We start from the raw sequence: 11,053 nt of genomic DNA on the forward strand, positions 1-11,053 counted from the left end.
CATAAACAGAGACTGTAAAATACAAGAAGAAAGATAGACACGAAAGTATATTACGTATATTTTTTAAATTAGAATATATGGAAGAGGTAATTAATTCCTTGCAGGGTAACGGACGGAATTCATTAACTTCTTGTAATATTGTTAGTGTGATGGACCGGAATGAAACAAATCAAACTTATAAAATATGGAATATTCAATTTTAGGGAGGTTTACATATTGATTTATTTAAATTAATAAAAATGTATTTTAGTAGTATTAGAAACTAGGGGTAAAATTGGCACCTACGAAAGTTTCCAATTTTTCTTTTTTCAAGGTTTTTCCTGTCGTACCCGCCTTTTGCACAACATCGGAAGAAATCGTCGTAAGAATTAACACATGAAGAAATTATAATAAAATTAATAGGAAGTATTATTCCAAATATCTGTCATAGCATTCAATGTGCAGGCCCTAATTGGTTAAGATGCTCTCCCGTATGTAGCCGATATTACTGCCAGTAATGTAAATGTTTAGATGCTAGGATTTAAATCAACTGATATCCTTACATCTGTTTAATAGCTATACTCAGCGACGTATCCAAAATACATAACTTTCCTAAGAAACACACGATATATTCAGCTGCTCAAAGACTCACAGATTTTACCAAAATTTGATTTCGTTCCACGAAAAAGAGTATAAAATCTCTAATCCCCTTCAGAGACTGATTATGGCTTCCTATTGATTAGTGACTCGCTTACATGTATTGCTACATCTGCTGGACGATATAGAGACATGGCCCTAGTTAGGGCACTGGACGAGGATTGACAAAATTCACTTATTAATATCGCACTTTCTTTAGTGTAATTGTCATTCTTCGCTGGTTACAAATTTCGGAGGAAAGAGGAAATTATAATCAAATTAATTCATGATTTGGTGATAATTTATTAACTTCCTGTATGCTTTCCCTATTTCTCCCTCCAGAATTCATGCCTAGCCGTGGTTGCGCCCTACGTCTAATTGTCCTAATCGTTCACTTTGCCACAGGTTGATAACTCGTTCATGGATAATGAAACTGAAGAAGAGGCCAGGGTCGAACTAAGAGCTGTAGAGCCATTGATGAATGAATGAATGGATAGATGAATCATTCACTTACTTTCTTTGTAGTTTCTAGTACCCTAAACAGACCTCTTTTAGCTGCTTTCCTTTCACGTTCTCCCTGGAAAGCAAGATACTGCATTCCACATCTACCTGACAAAATCACGCACATATATATATATTATTCCTTTGTGTTTTGATATGAAAAGACGATATGAAATAAACACGTGGTTATTTTATTATATTGTCTATCCACCGTAACCCTGCGAATCGTAGGAGGCGACGAAAAGCGAACTCAGTGTCTGGGGGTATAATAAGTCCACCCTCTCCCTAGGGGATATAAATACGGGGGCCTGGCCGTCCAAGTTTGTGAAGTCTCGAATCTTAGACAGTAAAATTTGGCCATGTGTCCAGCGGGACTCAAACCTGAGAATGACTCTGCTGGCGAAGCCCAGCAGCAATTGTAAACGACAGATCCATCCTCTCATCAGAGAGAATGTTACACAAGGTCTACAACCGCAAGTGTTCAGTTGGAAATTAAAATAACTGGTTCTGAGTCTCAAGGAGCTTCTAGCCAAAAGGAACTTATTGGCAGTAAACAGCCAGTCGTAAGCAACTCTCTCTGACTTAGGGGAGTTGTGGAATACGTGTCAGACGATAAGGACGTAAGAGGTCAATGGTAAAATCCGTTGCCAGGAAACGTCTAGCAAAGACAGAAAATATTTTTGTGTGCTGTAGTTACAGGGATGTCTAAAGTGAGTAGATTAGTGAGCGAATTATATTTATTTCTAGTTACAACATGTAAGTGGTCAACATATCCAACATCCAATCCAAAATCCTGTCGATAATCACATTCCCCCCTTGGCACTACAGCCCCAGTGGACCTAGGCCTACCTCCATGAACTTCTCCGTTCACAATCACACATATATGTAACAATATTTTATCAGGAACAAAGTTCAGAATACTTGGAATATAATAAAAGCTCTGGTTTGCCAAGAGTCCCAATGTAATTAGATGCCTATGGTATTTCTTCATCGGTTGGAGCAAAGGACCTGTTACAGATAAGATGTAATTTTAAAGCCTATGATAATAAGCAATATCCAAAATATCAGTCCACAATTCTGTTGTACAGTACATATATGTGTTTTAAAACTAGTCTATGAACTGTTCAAGGAAGTATCCCTTGCACGGACGGTAGTGAGATAGCTACACGATGCTCTTAATAAATAATGATGCTAATTAGTTTCATATATAAATTTTGACACTAAATTTATAGTAAATATTGTTTTAAAGAATCTGTGTAATGACATCATACAATATTGACATTAGTTTCAACATTACAAGAAAATACGTGCGGTGAATATGAATCAGGCAGACTTAATTATTCTTGTTCTCTTGTGTTTAATTTGAGGTTCTGTCTCTGTTTTCATTTTCGGATGGTAAGTAAAATGAAAAGAAAGCAGAACCTAATCCTAAAAGATAGCAGCCGAACTCTTTCTTACTCAAGTAATTAAGTCTGTATATCTGTTTGGGTGGAGTACGCGGTAACGTAGATGGTTGAGGCACTATTCTACAAGCCGGAAGGTAGCGGGTTCAAGTCCCCGATGTGGTCATTGGATTCTTTTCAACTCTCCTAATCCTTCCAGCCGCACTATGGGCCTGAAGTCGACTCAGCCTCTAACAGAAATGAGTACCAGGAATATTCTTGCAATATTCTTGGGGGTAAAGGGCGGCCGGCGCTTAAGGCTGACAACCTTGCCGCCATCTATGGGGCGATTGTCTAGAAAATGCGGGAACCTGAATGTCTCACAGCCTTATGGGCCTCGACGGCCTGTTATAGGGATACATTTACTTTTACTTTACTTAGAGGTCATTCCATGTGAAGTCATCCAGAGATGTCGCTCAACCTCATGACTCGTAGTACGAGTCGTCGAATTTTTAAGGGCGGAAAAATTCAGGGAACAAGTCCTCCGGGAGGGACTTTAAGCCGTGGGTCCCGTGTCGTAGCTTTACGGCAAGCAAAAGAACCTCATATCTCCAAAGGAGGTAACTGAGCCAAATTAGGGACGTTTCCCGCCCAACAGCAGTCTCTAACGCCTCTGGTAGATGGGGGAAGCATTATAGATACCTCTCAGCTAGTATAGCTGGTCTCGCTGGCTGGGCGGGACTGATGGTAAGCACCAGTACCGGTAGGATATAGAGACTCGTAGAAATCATAGAGGGAAGCACAATGGACCGATACAGGTCTAAGTGCATGGGGAAACCCATCCTCTCCAATAACTAACTAACTAACTAGATAGATAGATAGATAGATAGATAGATAGATAGATAGATAGATAGATAGATAGATAGATAGATAGATAGATAGATAGATAGATAGATAGATAGATAGATAGATAGATAGATAGATAGATAGATAGATAGATAGATAGATAGATAGATAGATAGATAGATAGATAGATAGATAGATAGATAGATAGATAGATAGATAGATATTACTTCTGTAAAGTATCCTCTTACTATCCTGTTACTAAGAAGACGATGCAATGTCTTTACTCAATAAAACAATGTAAAGCCTCACACGAACCACAAAACATAGGAATAAATCAAGATAAAAATTCGCTCTACACTATGTGAACCTTGACTAGAACGACATCCTGTTGGTTCCACTGAAGAATTATTTTTGTTGTCATAACCATGGCAACAATAAAGCTACAAAAACCGCTGTACAAGAATTGACTACTTGAGTATGAAGAGAGATTTTACCAAATCAAATCCGAAGACATACCCTTTGAAAAGCCTACATGAGGATGACCATTTCACAGAAAACTGAAAATTCATAGCTTCTGATCTCGTATAAATTGGTTGATTAATATGAGGAAAGCATCTGAATTGTATCTTCACACAATATTTTTAGGTTTGTCAAATCACGGAGGTTGTAATCGGAGGGGGATATATCACGCACGGGGAAATGAGAGACCCCTACAGTATATAAATCAGAAAACTTCAAGGTTTGGAAGAACAAGCGTATATGTTATTGTCACGTATCCAGGGTTAACGTGACTAATAAAACGGGTTTTCGATTTGATGATAGAATTTATTGGACCTCCATTCAACTGGTTACAACATATCACAAATCACTATTTTGACATACTGTTATCTTCTTCGACTGGACATTCAACTGCTCCACTGCTCAGTTCACTTCCTCAATGCCAATCTCAGCTACCACTGACCGCATTCTGATCTCAGTTTCCTGTTATGCGGCATATCAGTATCCACGGAAATACCTGTTGCTCACCTGTATTAGCGGAATCGTAGTCTTGGTTTCCAAGAATCCATCTCTACGGAAACGTGTTTGTCAACTCTTTCCCTAGCAATGGGTCTACATGTCACAATATTATAATTAATTTCAGAGAAATAAGGCGATGATGTTTGCCGTTTTCATAAGGCTCTGGAAATGGTCAAAAACACGGTAATGAACTTCAGGGTTCCATCAAACACCGGAAGATTTTTGACTAGGTGAGCTACAGGAGGTTCCTTAGAGTTAGTTATAGATCGAATGCTATAGGATAAAACTGGAGGAGTTAAACATTTTGCATGATCTAAATATCCCGAAATTTGAAGAAAGCAGTCTTCTGGGATTTGGCACCGTGTATATGTGGTGTTACCCGACGTTTCGGAGGAACGTATCGCCTCCATCTTCAGGGTAGAAGGAAAAATATAAGATATCCGCAAGTGAAGAGACCGTGAGAACCTGCTTTTACCGGTTCTCACGGTCTTCGCTTGCGGATTTTTTATATTTTTCCTTCTACCCTGAAGATGGAGGCGATACGTTCCTCCGAAACGTCGGGTAACACCACATATACACGGTGCCAAATTCCAGAAGACTGCTTTCTTCATAGTCACCGCCGGGAAAGCCTCAAATCATACATCCCGAAATTTACTTCGAACTGAGAAAACAGGAAGTAATTCAGGATAGCCTGGAAGAAACAGCGATATTAGGCCCGATTTTTATTCGGCAAGTATAAAATTCGAGTATCTGTTTCATCACCTACTATCCTGTCATGTCCTGTCCTGTCATAGTCCTTTGTCAACACCATTCTACAGTTCTGTGTTCAGAATTACTCTCGGCTATTTAAGCAGTAGATAAATTATATTACCTAAAAGGTATAGTTGATTAACAGAGGAAATGCTCAAGTAATTCACTACGACACACCGCCGTTATGAGAAGAGTATCTAAATCTGCATTAGATACACTGATAAGACTTTCTGTATTCCCCTAGCCTCTGTCAGGCCCAGCGCTAGTGATGCGCTGTTGCGGTGTAGTGATTAAAGATGAAGCAGCAATGTCTGATATTCTTTTCGTAGTATTATCCTGTCCTATTACGGATATAAACCGGTTATAGCATTTTACAGCACTGCTAATAGAAATGAAAGTGTTCATCCAAGGATTAAACGCCCAGCTTATAAGCGTTATGTTTATTCATATATAATGATTTAATTTATTATGCAAAGCCCATAATAATGAGAATATTACAATTTCTGCAAGACTTGGAGGTCAAATGATGCCTCAAAGAAAACAAATGCACTTTCACTTTTATTTTAATTCTTCAAGGATTTATGTAGAGTTTTTAACAGTTTTAACAGTTTAACAGTTTTTAACACTTGCATGTTGGCAGCGGAACAGGTACCAGAACCCCATGGAGACATGGGCGAAACACCCTACGTATGCAGTATAGTCAAGGTATATTTTTTCGATGGCTCTTTCAGCCCATTCAGGGCCCAGGTCTCTTCTTTTACAAGGACGGAATGATCTTTTAGACAAGTGATCAGCCCGCCACAAGGCCTCTACCTAAACACAGGACAACACAAACACAGAATAAACGCATACACATATCAAATATCCATGGCCTAAGAGGGATTCGAACCCACGATCCCAGTGTCAGAATAAGCGAAGGCAGTTCATTTCTTATATCGCGCAGCTACTGTGATCGACATAGTTAAGGTATGTTCTTCTGTTTAATTACAAAAGATTTTATTCCGAAACAATTCCTGTCACCAAGTATTATTGTGGTAAAATTTACGATGATGAAATTGTAGAGGTATAGAGATATGTGGAAGAGAAAAACAAGTAGAATTTTAGCCAGGAAACCTAAAAGTAAGAAACCGCCTGAAAGACATAGGCGTAGACGTGAAAGTAACGTTAGAGAGATATGAAAGAAATATGATATGAGTGGGAGGGTGTGAGTAGGATTCATTTGGATCAAGAGAGGAAAAATTATATTGTGACATGTTGACCCCTACCTCCCCAGCGGTACGTGGCGGTAACGTAACGCTCGCGTTCTTACGGTAATAGGCGAGTTCCCGCCCCGCCACTCCCCTCCGCGGTGACGTCACCGAGGGATATCGCGGTCGCTAGGCAACGCGAGTCAACAGCGGCGACGTTACGATAGTAACAGCGGTTACCTCCGCTAGCGTTACATAGCAACACAGCGCCAGGCAACAAGGGTGCCTATTACGTGGCCGTATTGTCCGATCGAGGTTACATAAGGAGCAGCGAAGGCTATTCACAGTCAGTTGTACTGAGTTGTACTGTGACAGCCGCCGAGTCGAGACGTAGAGTCAGCCAGTCAGTTGTATTCTGGCATTTGGAGTGTACTAATTGTGATACTGCAGATAGCAGTAATCGTAAATTTGTAATTTGGGTGATTGTAAGAGCGAATGTGAAATAAAATTCGCTACATCGAATGCATCGAGAATTTATTTGTCGCGATATACGCCCGATACGCGACAATATTCTCTTTTGAACACAGTAACTAAATTTCGTGTTCCATAAATGGAGAATATTCCTATCTAACCAAACTATTAGTTTCTTGAGAAGGATTCTTTCCGTGGAGTTAAATTAGTTAATCAGTAAGCTAGTTATTCATTCCGAGACCAAAATTAAGGCAGCTGGATGACGTACTGAAAGACCTCAAAATTTTAAAGTGACACCTTGGTGGAAGAAGGCGCAAGACATGGATATTTGGAGCCTGTTATCAAGGAGACAAAGCTCACAAAGGGCTGTAGCTTCAGATAATAATAATAAAAAAATAAGAACAACAACAAACAACATTAACAACAACCTATTCATTCTTCCATAAAACGTACATTAGAATTGTTCGAAAGTAATTACTTAAGGACATATTTGAACCTAAGAGGAATGAAGTAAATGAGCATTTTAGGGTAATATATATAAATATATTGTGGCGTACCAGGAATCCGGAAGGTATACTTTCATGGAAGCTCAATACCAGTGGGCCGTTGCCCAGGAATACATTAAGCAACAAAGGCGTTTCCCCGGAGATGAAAGGACAACAAAAGATTCGTTGCATAACAGCGGCCGAGACCAAAGGCTTCCACATGGTGCGCTCTATTCCGTCCTAGACTAGGTGATAAAAGTCCAGCTTTGAAAGGACCAGAGGCACCTCGTGTGGAGGCGGGGTCGAATACCTCCACAGTGACCCTGCGAGTCGTAGGAGGCGGCGAAAAGGGACGTCTCAATTCTGAGACAGTAAAATATGGTTGCAAGTCCCAAGGGACTCAGACCCGAGTAAGACTGCTCTGGCAAGGGCCGCAGCATATACAAAAGACAGACCCATCCTCTCGTCAGAGAAGGCGCCCCACAGAAACAAGACCGTACCTGTCAAACGATAATAATTAATATCTGGCCATGAGCCCCAAATGGGGCTTGACACCAAGACTTACTGACTGATTGACCGTCAGTCACAATGTGACTTTGCCTTGACTTGAGTTGACCAGAGGCAGTTGAGTTCCAGAAGTTACCGAGAACAGTTTAGTTTTGTAGTTAATCTTAGAAGAGTAGTCAGCCTTCGGTTTGGCTTCGACTATTGCAAAAACTAATTGTAATACTGAAATTGCGAATAATTGTACTCGCTAGTGTACAGGAGATTGGCCAATAAACATATTCGCCAAACAGGAGACCTGCGTGAGTTTATTTGTCGCATCACAGAGGCAACACGCGACAGTATACAATATATTTAAAATTATACTAGAAATGACATTACCACTTCAGAGAACATGCTTTTAGCGGTCACTGGTATTTTTTTAGTAAATTTTTAGTACCCATTTTCATAGAGCAAATGCATGGTGACCGAACGCAGTGGCCTCACGGATTAATCCATTGAAAGTCTTCGCCCGCTCTAAAGCTGGGATCGTGGGTTCGAATCCCATTCAATATATGGATGTTTGTCTATGTTTATTCTGTGTTTGTTTTATCCTTTGTAAGGTAGCAGCCTTGTGACGACTGGTCCCCGTCCAAGGAGCCCTACCGACTAAGATTAAGAAACTGAAGTGAAACGAAGCCTTTCACGAATTTCCTGTGCTCCATATGGGAGGAACAGGAACAAAGACAGATAGCGAGGTAGATAGAAATGCACGGTATAATACAAAAACAGAAAAGAGTCTTCTCTTCTGCTTCCTGTTCTCTGTCCCTATTTCACGTCTTATACAGACTGTCCCAGGAGTTTGGTGCCACACTTCAGGAGTATACTCAGGTTTCCCTATAGAATAAATTTGAAATAGGAACCCATGTCCGCAAACGTAAAATATCAGCGCTTGGCCGACATTTAAAATCATTTCGTTTAAACTTGGCGCTTCAATGTCGAACTGCATTGCATAGAGCAGGGGTCTCCAAACTTTTCGAAAGGCAGGCCACATTAGGTAATTCAGCACTTTCAACAGGCCGGATAAAATGAGAAATTAATAACTCTAGGTATACGAGTTTTATTGAAAGTACACAATTTCATAAACTAAATACAAAGTACGTGAGAATAAATTATCATATATTAATGACAACAGACAGTAGCAGCAAATGCTCATATTTTCATCACAAATTATAATAAAACAATTAATGTGAATGATGGAACTCTTTTTGCATTCTTAAAATCTGATTCAATTGAAGTTCAAATTTTGAAAAGCTAATCACAATTAACGACTTTAAATGTTCATCGGAGAAATTTACCCTGTATTTCGGCTTGATGTACTTCATCTGGGATAAAGTTTGTTCACACAGATATGTCGTCCCAAAAATGGAGATAAATTTACAAGCAAATTTATTTAAATTTGGAAATTGCTCAGAGTTCAGAAATTTATAAAATTCGATCAAATTTCCTTCCTTGTATTTGTCTTTAATATGATAATTTTCCTGAAGTTCAATAATTTCCATTTGAATTTGACTTGGGACATCTGCAGCATCACAGTCACGCGGATTTTGAAACAATCTAATTTCCTGAGCACTGGAATCCAAATCAGCAAATCGCTTCCGAAATTGTTCTTTCAAATCTGAAATGACTAAATTAGCAAACGAGGAAGGAAATTCAGCTTCACCCTTTTTATGCAACTCTGCACAGTATGGCATATGAACAATGTTACAATTTTTCACTTGGCTTTCCAGAAGTATCAACTTTGCTCTGAATTCCTTGATAAGTGCAAATAAACCACAGACTAAGTTATTTTCACCCTGGGACTTTAAATTCAAATGGTTCATATGGTTCACCAGATCAGCAAAAAATGCTAATTTCCAAAGCCACTCGGTATCTGATAAAAGTTGTTCGTGATGGTTTTTCTCAGTAAGATATATATATATCAATTTCATTCCTGGGCTGAAAGAAGCGCGAAACAACCTTTCCACAGCTAAGCCATCGAACTGCAGTATAATATGTCAGGTCAGTAAGCTCGGAATAACATTCCTCGAGAAAAGACCGAAACTGGCGATGGTTAAGTGCATGACAGCGAATGAAATTAACGATAGAAATAACAGGTTTTAAAACAGAGCTCATATCAACGTGTTTTCCACAAAGTGCTTGCTGGTGGATAACACAGTGAAGAAACATTGGCTTTGATATTCCTGCATCCTCACGAACTTTTGTGATTTGACCAACCAAACCTATTTTTATATCAGACATCTGTTTTCCTCCATCAACTGTCACGCACTGCAGACCAATTCTAGGAAAAGTTAGAGCAAAACTGGGCATAAGTTGCCTTTAATACAAAAATGGTAATAAGTACGACACCGGCGGTGATGATGATCTGTTACAATTACACTGTACCACTGCAAGAAGTCTTGTGCATAAGACGAGTAGCAACGAACTGCTCGCGCTACCTACATTGCCACGAAAAATAACACTGCCGATCGAGGCCGAACAAGTACGAAGAAATACCGCGCAGTATACGGTCCAGAATTAGTAAAATTGTGAATAATATTAATATTAACATAATATGGAATATCAATATATTTTAAACACAATCGTAATTAATGAATTTGAAATATATGAACAAGTATTTTTTTTGCCAGTACTCATTGTAAAATTAGTTCAATTGGCGCATTTCTGCACAATTCTTTCGCGGGCTGCAGTTCGGAGACCCTTGGCATAGAGGAACAGCCATCCACCAGCACTCGTGCCATTGCCAAGACTGTGGGGACATCAAAATCAAGTGTTTGGAGAATCCTGCACGACCAACAGCTTTATCCGTATCATCCAACGCGAGTCCACGACGTAGGTCCAGAGGACTCTGTACCACGAGTCTGTTATTCACGGACGAAGCGCAGTTTACAAGAGATGGCTGATTCAGCTGTCGAAACAGCCATGTTTGGGCTGACGAAAAACCCCAACTATACTGTAGTTGGTATGTCTGGGCGGCCATCATTGGCGATCACTTGATTGGGCCTTTTCTCCTACCTCCGCGACTCAATGGGCCTTTTTACGTATCCTGCCGACTGATTGTGCGGAGGCAAATGTGAATATAGCATGATGGAGCGCCGGCACACTTCAGCATTGTATCACGAGACTACGTGGATGCTGCTTTTTGTGGTCGTTGGATAGGAAGATGAGGCCCAGTGCCTTGGCCACTCCGATCCCCAGACTTGACACCTCTGGACTATTTCGTGTGTGGCCATGTGAAAAGCCTGATCTACGACAC

The sequence above is a fragment of the Cryptotermes secundus genome, unplaced genomic scaffold (assembly GCF_002891405.2).
Source record: "Cryptotermes secundus unplaced genomic scaffold, Csec_1.0 scaffold1313, whole genome shotgun sequence".
Taxonomy (NCBI): domain Eukaryota; kingdom Metazoa; phylum Arthropoda; class Insecta; order Blattodea; family Kalotermitidae; genus Cryptotermes; species Cryptotermes secundus.